Raw genomic sequence first — 18,129 nt, forward strand, 5'->3', positions numbered from 1 at the left:
TGCCAAGGAGCAGGCCAGGGGCTGGTCAGAGTAGTGGGAACAGGAGGGAAGGCGGAGGCAGCCCGCGGGCGGGCAGTGTGCCTGCCATCATCTGCCGTCTTCTAGACAGGAAAATGGGAAATGGTCTTGGCAGTGGGCCACCCCATTCCTATCTAATCTCTGCTTCCAATCAGAAATAGAATGAAACTGGAAGTTAGAAGGTTGCGTTTGACTACATATTGTCAGTATCGAGGCTGATACCTGAAGGGAACTCTAAGATCCAGCTGGGCAGCTTAGAACAGAAAAGCCTGAAGCAGTGGTCCTCGAACTTTGGTGGATGTGACATCCTTGAGCACCCAGAGACCCAGGCTCCTTAGAGGAGGAAGGGCCTGGGCTTTGTTTGTCTTTTTAACCAAGTACTCCAGGTGATTCTGATATTCATCGAAGTTTGAAAACTCTCCATGGTTTATACAGGATGGCAGTTTATGTCTGTCTTATGTAAGGGAAATTTGAAGGTGGTACATCAGTAGTTAAGAATCTCCGCAGTGGAAACAAACCTAGCCTCTTAACTAGGTTAAGCATGTGCCTGCCTCCTGAACTCAAGGCCAGCTCAAGGTCACCAAATGACTTCAGTTTCAGCCATCATGCCTACATTCCAACTTTAGCAACCAGAGAGGAAGCAGAGAAGAGGCAAAAGCAGCTGTCCTGAATGAATCTCCTTTAAGTAGCCTTCCTGAAGCCCCATGCAGTGCTGATGCCTCCCTTTCCCTGGACAGCACTGAGCCACATGGCCACATCTAGCTGGAAAAGATAGTGTTTTAGCTGGGCACATCACCACCCCAGAGAAAGGTAATGCTTTTAGAGCAAGGACAGGGAGAGTGGATGTTGGGGTGGGCAGCTGGCACACTGTGCATTGTGGAGCACCTAATATGCCGCAGCACTGGGCTAGATGTAATATAGGCATCATCTCATTTGATGAAAGCATACAGAGGGGGTGTGTATGTGTGTTTCCCAGCAAGACCTTACTAAATATACTGGTCCAGGGATTCTGGGGTCCAGAGATTGTGCAGTGGGACAGTCACCTTCTTCATGGGTTCCAACAAAGGTCTGCCAGTCCCATATTTTATGTAGGCTCCAAACAACCAAATGCTGGCCATTCATCACCAGTGTAGCCTCTTCTCATACAGAAGAGTGAAAATCAGTAGGTCTAGGGAGACTTTCAAGACCTTCAGAGTGACAGAACCACTCTCACCCATTATGGCATTTTTAAAAAAATTTTTACTTTAAGTTCTGGGATACATGTGCTGAACGTCCAGGTTTGTCACATAGATATACATGTGCCATGATGGTTTGCTGCACCCATCAACCCATCATCATATTTTTGAGATGGAGTTTCACTCTTGTTGCCCAGGCTGGAGTGCAATGGCATGATCTCGGCTCACTGCAACCTCTGCCTCCTGGATTCAAACGATTCTCCTGCCTCAGCCTCCTGAGTAGCTGGGATTACAGGCATGTGCCACCACGCCCAGCTAGTTTTTGTATTTTTAGTAGAGACGGGGTTTCACCATGTTGGCCAGGCTGGTCTTGAACTCCTAACCTCAAGTGACTCCCCCCACCTCAGCTTCCCAAAGTGCTGGGATTACAGGTGTGAACTACTGTGCCCAGCTGGCAATTTGTTTCTTTACTCAAAGTGTTACAAGTGGTTTTGATAGTTTTATCTGAATTCAGAGCCTCCTTGACATACCTTCTCCACACAGCTTTAGACACAGCTTCTGTAACTAGGTACTTCTCTCACCAGGCCACAAAATAAACAGGCCCCCTCTTACAGCTCTCAGGATGGCAGTGTGGCTGAGGGGACTGGCATTAGACAAGGAACCTGGGTTCACGTGTCAGGTCTTCCACCTCCTTCAAGTTACTTAAACTCAGAGTCTGTTTCCTCATGTATGAAATGGGGAAAATCTTTTATCTTGGTCATTGGCATTGACAGAAGGCTTAAATGAGGTCATGCTTCTAAGCACATAATAATTGCTCAATAAAAATGTTAGCTGCTAGTACAGCTGAGCACCACAGAACATGGTAGTTGATACATGTTGGTTTATAGTGTCCTTTAATTCATAGAGTTGTTACTAAATGGGTTTTAGTTGCTCTATAGCAATCAATCCTAGCCACTGGGTAGGGAAGGCCTATTGCTAACTGAATATCCTAGTTGTTGCTATGAGATAATATTGGCTGGGCATGGTGGATCACGCCTGTAATCCCAGCACTTTGGGAAGCTGAGGTGTGCAGATCACTTGAGGTCAGGAGTTCAAGACCAGCCTGGCCAACATGGTGAAACCCCTTCCCTACTAAAAATAGAAAAATTAGCTGGGCGTGTACATGCACACCTGTAACTCTAGCTACTCGGGAGGTTGAAGTGGAGAATCACTTGAACCCAGGAGGTGGAGGTTGCAGTGAGCCAAGGTTGTGCCACTGCACTCCAGCCTAGGTCACAGAGTGAGAGCCTATCTAAAATATATATATATATATATATAAAATTATCTACAGGCTATGAGTATTTTTAAGAAATGACTGGGCGTTTGTCAGTGGAGATTAAAAAGGGGTAGTAATCAACAGATTCAGGAATTGCAATTGAAAAGTAAAAAAATGCTAAATCCTTTTTTGAAAAACAATTGGAAATATGGAATTCATTGCTTAGATGAGAACAAAGCCTTTTTGAGACAGTCTTTCCTGACCTTTGGGATTTTCATTCTGAAGTGTCTCTTCCCTGGGTAGAAATGATCTCAATTGCGTCCCAGCCCTCCTGTGGAGTCAAAGCACATATTCTTACAGCTGGATATCTTTGGAATTTCCTTCTGCTTCATTTCAGGGTTCAAGAATTATAGCCATAATGAGTATTTTGGTTTATCCTCAAGGTTTCAGAGCCAATGAAGATGCCAGTGTACAAAAATCAAAAGAACCCAGGATAATGCTGGCTTTGATCTTATCTGGTTCAAATCCACAGGGGGCTGCCTCAGGAGGAGATGATCTTTTTCAAACCCCAGAGCTACATATGGGGCAGTGCAGTGCAACGATGTGACATTGGGCAAGTTACTTGATTTCTGTCAGCTTTAGTTTTTCTTACTGGCTAAGTGGGATCAGGCATCGAGAGCCGAGCTCTGTACTTGGTTTCACAGTGAATCAGACAAGAAAGCTGTGTTCTTGTGCAGTGATACGCTTGTTAGGGGAAGACGGACAGAAAATAAACAAGGTAACTTCAAGTAGTGGTAAGCGCTCAGAAGAAAACAAAAACAGGCTAATGGAATAGGAACACTGTTTTAGAAGAGGGGGTGACATTTAAGTTGAGAACTGAGTGATAAAAAATGCCAGGCACACAGCAACCTGGGAGAGAGTGGTTCGATGATCACTCAAAGGTAGGAATGAATGAGGGTTATTTGAGGAATGTTAGCAAGGCTGATAAGGCGGTAGCTCATGATCGGGGAGAACCCATCTTCATTAGAGTGGTTGGGGAGGGAGTTGAGCCCAAATGAATGAAGGTGTTGAGGCTGTGGGCAAGTTAGATTGTAACCTAGTGTGAGGGGCCACTGGGGCTGTAGGCATGGGAGCAGTGGGAGCTGGTTCATGATTAGACAAGGCCACTCTGGGCTGGACCCTGGAGAAGGGGTAGGAATGGGGCAACGGTAAGCACTGGGGGTTGCCTAGGGGGTCACTGTAGGTGGCCATGGGGGAGGGTCCGGTACCAGACCCAGGTGGTGGCAGCAGGGGAGAAGTGGCCCGAGTCAGTGCCTGCTTAGAGCTGATTCAGCTGTCAGGCTTACTGATGAGGATTGAGAGCAAGAAAAGGAGGAAGGAAGGGAATCAAGGTAGTTCCTAGATTTTTGTGGGCCCTAGCAATTAGGGAAACATTGGTCCCTTTTTAACCATGCCAGGGAAAATCGGGGGATGAGCAGGTTTTGTGGGAAAGCTTGGTTTCCATCATGTTGCTTATGTGCTGCCTCTCAGTCATCCAGCTGAGCCCACCACCCAGGTGGGTGTGTGGAACAGGCGGCTGGATCCGTGGGTCTGGAGCACAGGAGAGAGGCTGAGGTGAGGCCAGGGCTGGAGAGTTGTGACCTGTAGATTGTGTGTATGGCCATGGGTCTGAAGGAGGCAACCTAGAGAAAAGGTGGAGACAGCAGAGAGGGGAGCTGAGGGGCGAGTTGGACCAGGCCCAGGCACTGGAAAATGGGAAGGTCAGAGAAAGGAGGTGGCACCAGCAGAGGGGCCTGAGGATCATGTGGGGGCACAGAGGTCAAGTGAAGACCTTGACCCTAGAAGGAAGGTGGTTAGCTCAGAGCTTGAGTAAGATGACAACAGAGACTGGGTGGTTGAAGAAGGCCAGATGGCGGTGACCTTAGCATGGACTGGACAGAGCAGATGAGGAAGTAGAGCTGGCAGCTGAATCCGCTTTGGGGGTTTTATTTGAAGGAGATCAGAGAAATGGAGCGATGTGGGGTTCATGTGGGGCTGCGTTGCTTTTCTGTTGTAAGATGGGAGATATTACAGCATAGCTGTGTGCGATGGTGATGGTATAGCCGAGCCGGGCAGAGGAGGAAGCACAGCTGCGGGTGGGCGGTAGATGGGGTGGGTGCATCGAGAGGCAAGATCCAGCTCACCTTAGAGCTTGTTTTCTCGTGCAGGCAAGAAGCCAGATGATCAGCTGAGAGGGAGGGAGGAAGCAGGGTCTTGCTCTTGAGACCAGAGACGGTGTAAAACCGACCTCTCAGGCAGTGCTGAGTCCTTCTTTGCAGCCCCACACTTAATGTACACACCTGATTAAACATCTGCCCAGCTCCCTGGTTTTGAGAGCCCTGGAGATCCACTTCCTTTCCAGGCAGTACTTTGGCAAGCCAGGGGACTTGTTCAAATGTCTCCACCAGATGGCGCCAGTGGGGCACTGCTGAAACCTTAGATGTTTTCTGAAAGACTGAAGGCAGCAGAATGGTTTTTTTCTTGGTTTTCCTGTATTTAGACCATTTTATCTCAAACTTGAGTAGTAAATACAGTACTTTGAAAGGAATACAATTCTCACAGATCCCAAGAGTTGATTTAAATTATTTTATTATAATACTTAAGTATTTGCACGTTGTAAACAGTATACATTTCCTACTTACAGATCTTATACAACTGTCAAGTCAAAACAAATTTAGAAATTAAATTGAAATAAAACCACAAATAAAAAGTCCAAACCACCAAACTTCACATAATTTAATGAAAGAAGGGCTTTTTCTGAAAATAAAGAGCTAGGTGCAATGCGACCCCGGAGTGCGTTGCTTCTTGTAGAATTTGGGATGCCCGTTTTTTGTGTGTTGTGGTGTGACTCAATTCTTTCACTCCTGTACTCCCAGCACTCTGAGAGGCTGAGGCAGGATGATGGCTTGAGCTCAGGAGTTCGAGACCAGCTTGGGCAACTTAGCAAGACCTTGTCTGTACTAAAAATAAAAAAATTAGCCAGGTGTGGTAGTGCATGCCTGTAGCTCCAGTGACTTGGGAGGCTGAGCTGGGAGGATCATTTCAGCTGGAGAATTTGAGGCTGCAGTGAGCTGTGATCATGCCACCACACTCTAGCCTGGGTGACAGAGCAAGATCCTGCCTCAAAAATAAATAAACGAAAACAAATACATGAAGATTAGCCTAGTGCCTGGTACTGAACAGCACTCCGTGCTCATCTGAGGCCAGGCGTTTGAAACCAGCCTTAGTGAGACTCTGTCTCTGTAATAATAAAATAAAATAAAATAAAATAAAATAAAATAAAATAAAAATTAGCTAGGTACGGTAGCGTACGCCTGTAGTCCCAACTACTTGGGAGGCTGAGGTGGGAAATTGATTGAGCCCAGTAATTTGAGGCTGTGGTGAGCCATGTCTGTGCCACTGCACTCCAGTCTGGGTGACAGAATGACAATCTCAAACAACAAACAAACAAACAAGGATCAATGAGTTTATATATATATAGGTTATATTTATTGATATGTATCATATTAGAAACTAAAACAAAATATTTAGAATACTGCCAGGTTCATTTAAAAAATAGTAATAAGCCCATACATGTTACCATAAATGTGATTTGTAATGAAAATAACTATTTTCAAAACAAAAAATAGCCAAATGGTATTGTTTTACATTTTTGCAAATCTCTTTGATGCCTGGCTATTTAATAGACGGCAGCTGGATTCCCCCAGCTGTTTCTGCATTCTGTCTGTTGCGGGGTGCTGTTTTGGTTGAAGCGTATAAAGATAATCCCCCCTTGTCACACCAGATGAGATTCTTGGCCGTTGGACAGCTAAGAAAACTGTGGAATGGGGAAGTTGGGATCATAGTGCCCATATCACAAGTTTGTCTGGGATTGAATGAGAGAATGTGAAAGAAGAGAGAAAAAAGTCCTAGAAGAGTACCTGGCAAAAATTAGGCCCCCATGCATGTTAGCTAATGTTAAAGTGGTCATGGGGACAGACCTGAAAAGGACAGCTGAGGTGGGACTGCAGGGAGAGAGGACAGAAATAACTGTAGGTGGGTGCTGCAGCGGCAGAAGACTTTGAAACTGGCATTCTCAACCCAAAGGGCGGAATTGCGGAGCACCGGAGGCAAGAATTCCTGATTCTGTCTGCAGCACAGTAGGCGCCTCCACTTTAATACTCCTCAGCTTCATGGTTCTCAGAATCATAAATTCAGAGCAACGAAAATTGTTCCTCCACAGCAGATTGTACCAAAGCTCCAATGAGATAAATCCACTTCTATTGAGCAGTGATAAGTAAAGTACAATCGGTAATTCTTATAATGTGGGGATTGAATCATAAAAAGGCAAAAGAAAAACTAAAACTATGTACTGTTTGGATTCAGCTTAAATCCACTGCAAGCAATTGCAAAAGCCCAAGTTGGGGGTGAAAATGGTCTCTAAATACTTCTTGCAAAACCCTTGTATAATTAACTTCCTACATTAGCCTTCCCCACCCCTTCTAAAGAAAGGTGATTTTATTTCCTCCTAAGTCTGGTCACACGCTGCCACTTTGAATTACCATCTCCAGTTTGGCAGAGCGCCAGGGGAAGTCCTAGAGCAGGTCAGTTGGTCCAGTCCCCTGCCTCTAAGTGAGTGAGTGGCTACTTGGAAGAGAGTCAACAGGACTGGGTTTTAAAGATTCTCCAGACTCCTCAGTCTCTCTGGGATTAGAACAAACAGAAATGCTTTATCTCAGGGCAAAACCATTTACCTTTAAAATTTGTATCTATTTTCTCCCATGAATTTATCTAAGGATATGAAGATCCAGATAGTGGGAAGGATGGATGAGAGCATCCTACTGCAATCCATGTTTCTTGGGCCTGCTGGAAAGACTTCTCAGCAGACAGGCCTGTAGAGATCCTTAACTGGGGATGAAGAGGAACACTGCATCCTAGTAAAGAAAGGACCCTTTATTGGCAGAGTTCTTGTGCTTTTCCTCTCCTCTCTCACGCTCTTTGAGGTGACTAAACTAAGCAGGTGGGGCCTCCTTTGTGGCCCCGTGTTTCTTCCAAACTATGAGCCAAAACCTGCTGAATCCTGCCCAGCGGGGATCGGGTGCTTTGACTGAAAGGCTTCCAGGGGAAATCGTGTCACTTCATGGTCTGCTGGAGTTACTGAGGCCGCCCCATTGCATTTGTGTCTAGTGCCTGCTGTGTCAACACGGTTTGGCTGCAAACATTGCGTCAGGCCATAAGCCCACAATCCAAGGTATGCGCCGGCACCTCTCTGCCTCCAGGCACCAGGACGGCCATCTCATCCAACCAAAGGGATCTCATATGACCGGGGGAGAGCGTGCGTGGAGAAACGAGCCTGTGAGAAAGTGAAATGGCAGTTTCAGTGGTGGCATTCAGGCAGCACTCCTGTTGGTTTTCAGCTCAAAGTGGATTTTAAATAACAACTATGACCATGCTTTTAGGTTTTTCACTTCTAATACTGACAATAAGCCCAAAATTTCACCAGAAAGGCCATGTTCTTCCCAAAGGCATCTTACTCTGTGTGACTTCTAAAAATGACAGGAATATCACCCTCTAGGGTTGTTTAAGCCCTTCTTAGTTGTGTAGCTTTGCCACTGTGGGTGATTATACCAAATGAGTTCTGTGAATATTTTTTCTTGTCAGTAAAGAGGTGGTTTTGTTTTGTTTTTGTTTTTTTGAGACTGACTCTCACTCTGTCACCCAGGCTGGAGTACAGTGGCATGATCTCGGCTCACTGCAACCTCTGCTTCCCAGGTTCAAGCAATTCTCCTGTCTCAGCCTCCCAAGTAGCTGGGACTACACGTACATGCCACCATGCCGGGCTAATTTTTGTATTTTTAGTAGAGATGGGGTTTCATCATGTTGGCTGGGCTGGTTTCAAACTCCTGACCTCAAGCGATCCACCCACCTTGGCCTCCCAAACCAAAGTGCTGGGATTATAGGCATCAGCCACTGCACTTGGCCAAGAGGTGGTATTTTTTAAAAGAGTGTGTTGTTCTGTTTTTTTTTTCCTACTCAGTTTCTGTTCTGTATTTCTTCTCCCTTTTTCACCCACTTTGCTTTTATCTACTTTTATAACCCCTTTCTAGACTGAGAATTTTTCTATTTATATGTAACTTACATTCTGCCGATTTATACAAAATATGTAAGGTTGCTTACAATATTATAACATATAAATCAGGAGAGTGAAGAAAAAAAAGGAGCATGGTAGCGGGAATCTGAGATATTACCACAGTTGAGCACCAAATGTTGATATAAGCCTTCTGGAGGCAAAACAGAAAGCATAATGCATAATGTGTCAGGTTATAGAGGGCTTTTTTTTTTTTTTAAATCAAAAGAGAAGGTGGGCTTTTCTTAGTGGCTGTCGTGTTTCCAGTACCAGGTAACTCCATGTATTTCTTAAGGATCAGGCTCTACCTCCCTCTTTTGTCATCCCTGTCCCCATCCCCTAGAGTACCAAGAGCTCTGCACAAAACCCATAGCAAGATCTCAGAGCTAGGGCCTCCAGCTGGTGACAGGAAGCAGAGCCTTTCAGTGTCTTCTGAAAGTTGAGCTTACTGGTGTTGGGTATAGGCTGACAGAGGCCACTCAGGCTGGTCTAGACGTTCATCCTGGAGATGCACCCAGCACCAGCCAAACCTCTGGTGGGAAGTGGAGTGAAATGGAAGGGGGTGGTCTTTTGGAGAATCTTATTATCTGATGGAGACGAAGCATATCTTTGGGAACTGGGAACCTCTTTCTACAGAGAGCCTGGGTTAGGGGCCCCATTGCACCTGCTTGCTATCCTAAGTGCAGGCAAATGAGAAATGTTTTAATTTCCCCCTAGGAATGAGAAAATGCATTATGTTACTCTGAATATCCATAGCCTCAACAGATACCGACTTATGGAAGAGAATGTTGAGACTGTTAGGACTAAATACTTAAAGCAAGATCAGGAAATAGGAGGTTGTGCTGTTCACGTGCCACTATCCACATGTGTCTTTTGAGCTCTCAAAATATGGCTAAGTCCAAATTGAGATGGGCTGAAAGTGTAAAATATACACCAGATTGCAAACACTATTGTGTAAAAAAAAAAAATCTCAGTAGTAATATTGTAATGTAAACGATCTCAACATGTAATACCAGTTACATGTTGAAATACTATTTAGGCTATATAAAATACATTACAATTAATCTTACCTATTTCTTTTCATTTTTTAATGTAGCCACTAGGAAACTTAAAATTAAATATGTGGCTTGGCCGGGCATGGTGGCTTACACATGTAATCCCAGCACTTTGGGAGGCCGAGGTGGGTGGATCACGTGAGGTCAGGAGTTTGAGACCAGCCTGGACAACATGGTGAAACAGCGTCTCTACTAAAAATACAAAAATTAGCCAGGCGTGGTGTTACACCCTTGTAATCCCAGCTACTTGGGAGGCTAAGGCAGAAGAATCACTTGAACCCGAGAGGCAGAGGTTGCAGTGAGCTGATATTGCGCCACTGCACACCAGCCTGGGTGACAAGAGTGAAACTCCATCTCAAAAACAAACAAACAAACAAACAAAAAATATGTGGCTCATGTTATATTTGTATCTGACAGCTCTGGTCTAAACATCTAGAATTAAACAAAACTTTTTTGAGAAGTAAATTTCTACTGTGTTTTCTAATTCCTGTGTTCTCTCTTTGGTTCTCTTTCAACAGATATGACCCCACGTAGCATGTCAAGGACTACATTAATCACCAATTCCTTTATTTCCCCCCCTACAGTTTCCATTTTTTTTTTTATACTTGCTTATTCCAGCCATCTGCAGTATACCAGTTTCAGGTCTTGAGCTGTGTAGAGTTTCTGTGTGTACAGATGTGTGCTCGGACTTTTCTCTTTTTGAGAAATCTGAAGGAGATGGTTGCAGAAGATCCACTTACTACTCAGAACCATTACCGCTGCCTCGGCCTCCGGGGTGTTGGCTGGTTTCTGGGTGGTTCCTGGAGCCTCCTCTGGGCAGTGCACTGTCCCATCTGTACGCCCTAATGTGCCATTCCCTAGAGGGGAACAACCAAGTGCCGTGGAGGCAGATGATCATGCTCTGCCTCAACTGTCTGGTTTCCTGTAAAATAAACACGTTTTATATTTTTAGGGAACAAAAAGTGCTGCTATAGGGTTCAAAGTTTTCATTCTGAACACTTTTCCGAAACAAATTACCCCAAAGACACATTTTGAATATCCTGGTCACATTTTTGGATCTGTAAAATATACCTTTTAGTATGGCACCTGTTAAAATGCAAAGCAAATTTCTTTGGGGCAGAAAAACAATCTGACAGTAGCAGTGTAGAATTTGTTCATTCAGATACATCTGTGTAAATGCAAAAAGTCACAAAATTCACCTCCAAGCTGCTTGCTTTTGAACCTGCAGCAACTAGTCTTAGACGGCCCGGTTTGAACGTCATTCTTTCAGAAGTGCTGAAAATGCTGCAAAGTTGGATAAGTGGAAATGTGGCTGCCCCTCTCCTCACTACTTCCTCTCTGATCGTTCTGGAGCTTGCATTGGGAATGGCTGCTTTCTCTAACCATTTTCAGCTTGAGTGGGTATTGCTGAAGAAATCCAACATCATTCCAGCAGTTGAAAAAGGAAGCCTTGGGGAGAAAGTACTTGACAAAATTTTGTTCTTTGTGCTTGTGTATGAATAAGTTGCCATGAATAAGTTATTATTTTAACCCATAATTGCCGACTGTTTATATGAATTCTTTCTTTGGCACCAAATAGATTTCATCTTCTTAGGCACAATTAGAAAAAATCCACATAGATGGATATCTTACATTCAGTTATTGCTTTATCCAAATACGTGAATCTAAAGCTGAATCAACCCTTACTTCCAGTTGTGCTTATTAAGAAGATCAATTTCTAAGTAGTAAAGTTTTCAGGGAAGCTGACTGTGCTGCTATTTGTTTTGACAAATTTGGGGGTAAGTCAATGACAACCAAACCAATCTCGGTGAAAACTCCTATCCTATCATGTTGTGTGCCCAAGATGAGTGAGCTGGCACTGTGCCCTGAAGCTTTCACCACTGTAATGAAATATATGCCAGGGGAGACTTTGGGCTTTTCTCATGACTGTGTGGGTCGAAGGTAGCTCAAGTGTGTGTGTGTGTGTGTGTGTGTGTGTGTGTGTGTGTGTAAAGTGCTAAGAACTGTGCATTGACATCCAAACATTTCTTGTATAAAATTTCCCTAGCAAAGCAAACCTGCTTTGACTTAATTTATTTGTTAAATGTTGCACTTTGTTTATGTATGTTTTGTTTTTGGTGGGGAATAAGGAGAGAGAGGAGGACAAATTCTATTGAAGTATTTATTTCATGAAGATGGCAATTTTGCATTTGTTTAAATTTTCTTCATTCTTTAATTTTGTTATCAGTGCCAGCCCAATATACCTGCTCCATCACTATTTGCAGTCTGATAAAAGGGTCCTTGTGGGGCAGGTTTTGCAAAGCTTATCAGGTAATAACATATGCCACATAACCTTGTTAATATGTTTGCTTCTGATTTGGGAAGCTAAACTTTGGTGTTTGAGAGGATTGCCAATCATTAATTGTCATTACCACTACTCTCCATTACTTTTTGTTTGGAAATTGAACAAAGGTCAGTAATGGTTTTTGGCTCTTGTTAATATCCATCATAAAATAGATTGTTTTAGATTCTTTCCAGAGTGATTTTTCCCTGGGTACCCCCTTTCTACTTCTAAAGAATTGCTTGGCACTTTCTTGTTTCAAAGGGAAACATTCACTTGTAGTTCCATTTTACTTGATCTCTACAAGGGACTGACAACATTCGCTTTACTTTTATTCCCAGAGAAAGTTGGCTTTGATGTCTCTTAAAGATAATTCTGCTAGTTGCTGATCAGCCAGTCAGTTCACCTAGCTTCAATCTTTATAGGACTTCTAATCTAATTTTCCTATACTGTGACTAAAAGGGAGGCAAATTATTGGAATGGGTTATTCAAATGGATCCTTAAATATTGCTATGTATAATAAGCCAGTTTATATCAGGACCATGTTCTCTGTAGGCCACTTTCTAAAAAAGCCACATATGTGCAATTTTCAGGTTTTTAGACTATTGTTCCCTGTACTTTAAATGTAAAAACCACACTTCTGAACAACTAAGCTCATGAATATGATTTTGGTTATATGCAGCTTTTGACTAGCATGTATTGTGTCTTTTTCTCCTCTATGAATAATTTTATATTTCATGCTACTTCTTGAAAGTTTACTCTTTGATGCTCTAAGAGAACAGCCAGATGGTTTATATGAATAATCTTTATCTGCAGGATGGTGGATTGGTAAATTAGGAGAATGCTGTTTGAGATATCAAGATTTATGGTTGGGAACTAAAATATATAATGCCAAATGTGTTTTTGTCAATTACTAGAGAATTCCGTGCAAACATATCATCTCTTCAAATGCTGCACACTTTGCTTTTGTTAAACAGCAGGTAGTAGACAGAACAGTAACAGTTTCGCATTAAGACTTTTAAAGGAAATAGAATCATGTGATTAAGAAATCAGAAATTTATAGATATATTGGGATAAATGAAGAAATAAAAATGTTTGTCTAGAATGTAGCATCTAGTGACTTTTTAAAGCCCTAAAGTTTACATAAAGAAGCTCTAGTTCTTATAGAAATAACTGAAAGCAAATAAAAGTTCTTAACAATCTCCTTTCAAAGTGCATTTTTTTTTAAGCAGGGCAGGAGACATTTGGACTCTGGCTATATGACGTATTGGGAAAGGCAGAGGGTGGAGGGAAGATTTCACTTCATTGTCTAGCCCAGAATCTTGAGCAAGCTAAAGAAACCATCATAATCTAAAATTGCTTCATTTAACACTAACAATTTAGACTTTTTAAACCAAGCATTGAATAATGGCTGGATAACTGCCGAAGTAAGCGCCGCTCCATGAAGTCTGCTTACTTATTTAAAAATTGTGTATCAGTTTTAAATACTGTTCATTGTGTGCAGATAGAAGGGGAATAGGGCATTCTGTAGAATTATACATGTCTAGTCTGTAAAGTGTGTCCTGTGTACTGCAGATGTGTGTTCTCTGGGCTTTATGTATCTGTACAGTAGCTTTCACATTAAAAACATTGTGGACAAACTTGTCCGGGGGGTTTGAGGGGAGAATGGTGGTTTATATCAATAACGATGCTGTACCATAGTCCATGTAACAAAAGATCTGGAAGTCACCCTCCTCTGGCCCACGGAAAATTTTGGTAATCTTCTAGGTTCTAAAATGAAGATGTGTGGGTACTCTGGCAGACTGCATGTTGTATAATTTGAAAAATACTAAAAGTGGAAAATAAAATTGAATTAAACTTTGGCTGGTCTGTTTCTCCTTATTTGAGCCACCCTGAAGGTATGGTCATTGGAGATGTCAGTGCCTGTGTGAGGATGAGCCATTTTCTGGCCTCAAAAGAGTTCACTTCAAGTGAGCAGGTGCCCCAGTACACAGCATAAGCAAAGTCAACCTTGACCATCTTTGCTTTTACTTTGCTTAAATATCTGCTCTATTTTTTTTTTTCATTTCAGAACTAAGAAAACTTACCATTTGTCACTTCAATTCTGAAAAGATAGCAACTGTTGTAAAAAAAAAGTGTCTTATTAGCTTTTTTAAAAAGTAGGATTGACTGAAAGCTCAGTAGAGCAGTGTATTCACTGAGTATCTGAATTTCTTCTTGCCTGAGAACGGCATTCATTCTCCACCAAATCAATTGGAGCCCTGTTTGCATATGTTGAAAGATTATCAGCATCTTTTGAGGACTGGGGTGTTTATATTCCTGTTTAACCTACTGATTCTTAGCGTTAATATACAGGTCTGAGGTCTCCTGAGAGGACACCAGAGCATGAATCCTTTGGGGGCTAACCAGTGTGCCAGGACACAGGATAGTTTTTTTTCTGCTCTCATAACAAGGAGACTTCCCTACCTTGGGACACTAGAATAATCGTGTGACCATGCCTGACATTGTGTATGTAAAGCATCCTCATTCTTGTGCTTGGTTTGATTAATGGTGCATGAGAGCCAGAGAGTAAACCTCTTTCCCTTAATTGATTAAAAATGTAAAGGATAGATGTCAAGTGAATGTGTAATTAGGGGCACTGCAAATGGTGTGCTTTTATGCTGTCTTATCCATCTTTTTCGAAATTGTTATTCTCCCAAGAACTCTGAAGAAGTTTCCAGATATCAGATTGTTAAAAGTGACTTATGTAGTAAACTTCAAACGTGGTGGTTGAATATTCAGCTGATGCCTGTGTGTTTTAGATGGGAAAGCAGTTCTCTGAAAGAACCAGATTACAAAGCAAATTTCAATATCAATGGGAAATGACCCCCACAGATCCCAGAACACAGCGGCTCTGGGATGCAGTCAGACTGCATTGATGCCAGTGTTCTCTTGGTTCCTGCAAGCCTTTCTTGAGGTTTCTTGTTTCGCCAAGCTCTGAACTGAGCTCTGGCTTTGCCTCAGAAGCACAGAGCTGGAGTATCTGTGGGAGAAAGTGGAACTGGAGCAATAATCTGCAAAGGCAATTGCTGGTGATGTGTGTATTGGCAGGTTTCATTCCAGCATTTGTGACAGGTCGTGTCTTGTTATTTGTCTTGTGTACATAATACACTGAACAGAGGTAGGAGTCACCTCTTGGATGACACATTAGTTGAAAATGTGGGCTGACTTGACAAAAGGCATCCCGAGCCGTGTTTTCACTTTCCTTTTGGTGTTTGGTGGTTCTTTGTCCAATTTGCAAAGAAAACACAAATCTCTCCGTGGGGTTAGTTGGGCTCAAAATAATTTTTAAAAATCCCATAGGTAACCACTGTTGGTGGTCTTTCTGCCTCCATTACCCTGGATGGCAAAGGCTGGGATTCTCCATCTGCTTTGCTTCAAGAGCAGTTTGTTCTGGACTTTCAGGAGGCCCTCTTTGCCATCAAGCACCTTTCAACCCTTCACCCTTCCCCATGCCCAGATCACAAATGATTCTCATAGTATACCTGTTCAAGATTTAGCTACAACAATATTTTATTCCTTCAGAATGTAATTAGAGAAATTGACAAACTTGTTCTGGATGAAACGAAACAGCATCAGAATCTCGTGATGCTCAGAAAGCTACAATAAGCAGTCAGCTATTTCCAGGGCACTATTCTGGCTGTGTGCCAGACACTGTTTTAAATGCTTTACATGTATTAATCCATCGAATCCTCCTAATAACCCCATGAGGAATGCACCATTATCTCTCCTTTACAGGTAAGGAAACAGGCGCAGAGAGGTTAAGCAGCTTGCCCAAGGTCTCACAGCTGGCAAGAGGAGGCGCCAGGATTGAAACCCACACAGTCTGGTTCTAAGGTTCATGCTCTCAACAGGTAGTAACACTGCATCTCTGAATAGTGATTGGGATATATATATATGTGTGTACCTCTCTCACTCACTCTCTCTCTATAGTGATCAGCAGCAGCCAACCTCAAAAACCCTTTTGTAAAGAATTTATACAAAGCTTTATGCCTTTGCAACTTTTCTGTCCTCTCCTTTCATTGGAATCTGAGACCTCATTGTTATTTGAATACTTTAAGCAATCAAATGCATCTAGGAAAGAAATAATAGTGAAGGAGGATGCCTCACAGCAAAGGTACCTGATGACACTGAACTCTACGGGAAGGCTGCGTTTCAGTAGTGCCCTTGTCAGAATCTTTTTCATACATAGCATACTTAGAAGTGTAGCCATTACTCTGTCAGTTTTCAAATTGTGTGTCATAAGAATTTAACTTATCATCCATGTGGATTTTTTTTTCTTTAAGATACTAATTCTCTCTGTCTGCATTAAAACATGTATAACCTATATTCTTCTGCTTCTTCAGTAAAAAGCTCTCGGTACTCTCTTGCCCCACCTGAAATGGCTCTCAGGGAAGGGCTGAGGGGCACTGGATGGGTTTCCTCTCATTCCCAGGGATGTAAGGCCTCAGACGAGGCTGTCCCCTGCCTCACCTCTGGCCCCATCATGATGATTAATAGGATCTCGTTTTAGAGCTTTAGGTTTTAGAAAAAAGAAACATGCCAATCATACCACACATGCATGTGCAAGTCCAACCACAGAAGGCTGAAAACAGTGGGGTTCCCTTACGAGCTCCTGCCTTTACCTGTGCCTCTCCCGTCTGAGGGTGTTCTGATGGGCTACCGGGGAGCAAGGCTGGTGGCAGAGGTGTCTAGGTGACACGATGCTGACTCCGTCAGCCAGCGTCCACCTGGCTGCCTGCCTGCAGACCGCGACCTCCAGCCCAGCGTCCTTGCTGCCCTGCGGCACCTTTCTGGGACCTACGTGCAACGGCACAAATACCTCTGGAGGCGGCAGGCAGGCGGGGGAACCGCTGAGCGATTCCACAGGGAAAGAATGATGCGTGCGGGACCCGGATCCGACTCGCAACTTCTCATCCACCGGCTGGGGGATTGTGGTCCAGTGGTTTAGCTATGCAGAGTCTCAGTGAGCTCATCTCTACACCTGTATTTAGCCCACGATGCTCCATTCTTCACAGTGCCTTTCAGGGATCAGATGGGAAACTGTAGGAAGACATTTTATAACAGTGCTACTCAAATACAAGGGATTGTTATTGTCAAAAACTTCCTAGGAGAAAGTATGTTCGTCTTGGACCCCAGCTGTTGCCTTCTACCTAGCATCACCAATACTCAGAGTAGAAGAGGAGAGAATACGCGGAGACATTGGGAATTGTCTGATTCTACCCAGTGACATCAAATCTCTTTGTAGCTCTCCATGTAGGGTTCTTTCTTTTCCCACTGTCTTGGTCAGTTGGGGCTGCTATAACAAAGTGCCATAGGCTGGGAGGCTTATAAACAACACACATCTAGTTTTCATGTTTTGGAGGCTTTTAAGTCCAAGTTCAGCGTGCCAGCCAGCACGGTCAAGTTCTGGTGAAGACTTCTTCCTGGTCGTGGACTCCTGACTTCTTGCTGTGTCCACACATGGTGGAAGGGAGGGGAAAGCTCTCTGGGGTCCCTTGTATAAGGGCGCTGGACTTATTCATGACTAATGACTAATAAACTCATCGCGATGACCTAATCACCCCAAAAGGCTCTATCTGCTAATATCATCACATTGGATTAGGATTGCAGCATATTAATTTCGGGGAGACACAAACATCCAGTTCATTGTACCCACTTCTCCACCCTCTTTCCTCTTGGGGGAAAACCCACTTTTAGGCTATTTCATGAGTAGAGAATGTGACATACCCTCTGAAGTATGGTGCAGGGAATAGGGTTTCAGGCTAGTTTCCACGCTCTATGCCTTGTGGCTTTTCACACCAGAGGGCTCAGGTAAGTGCCCTTCACTCAGTGTCCTGGCGCTGGATCATGAATCAAGTCCATTCAGTTTCCCATACGTGGAGGCAGAAGCCCAGTAATCACGATTAATGCTGAGAGACGAAATCCTGGCAGAATATTTGTAGGAGCTTAACAAGTTCCCCAAAGGGAGATTAGAGACGCTCAAGGAGTCACTTAGCCGAACCAGCACACAAAAGCACATTCGGCTTCTGCCAGCATCTGGAAACAAGGTGTCTGCTTCCCTTCCATAACCCAGGCATTAGAAAGTTCCTGTCCCAGCACACACAGCAGAGGCAGGAAGC

General features: G+C 43.5%; 1 protein-coding gene across 2 annotated transcripts in view; it reads left to right on the forward strand.

Annotated features, from left to right (window-relative positions):
• The window catches only part of KIF5C (kinesin family member 5C), a 155,429-nt gene extending 139,665 nt beyond the window's left edge, over positions 1 to 15,764 (forward strand). Inside the window, exon 26 of one of the 2 annotated variants that reach the window (XM_063631013.1) lies at positions 15,746 to 15,764. The gene's annotated coding sequence lies outside the window, so the exon portion shown is untranslated. Of the gene's footprint in view, positions 1 to 10,166; positions 13,831 to 15,745 lie in introns of those variants that run through there. The other variant, XM_055262657.2, reaches the window with a different exon arrangement.
• The last annotated feature ends 2,365 nt before the right edge of the window (positions 15,765 to 18,129 follow it).

Source organism: Symphalangus syndactylus, chromosome 22 (genome assembly GCF_028878055.3).
Source record: "Symphalangus syndactylus isolate Jambi chromosome 22, NHGRI_mSymSyn1-v2.1_pri, whole genome shotgun sequence".
Classification (NCBI taxonomy): domain Eukaryota; kingdom Metazoa; phylum Chordata; class Mammalia; order Primates; family Hylobatidae; genus Symphalangus; species Symphalangus syndactylus.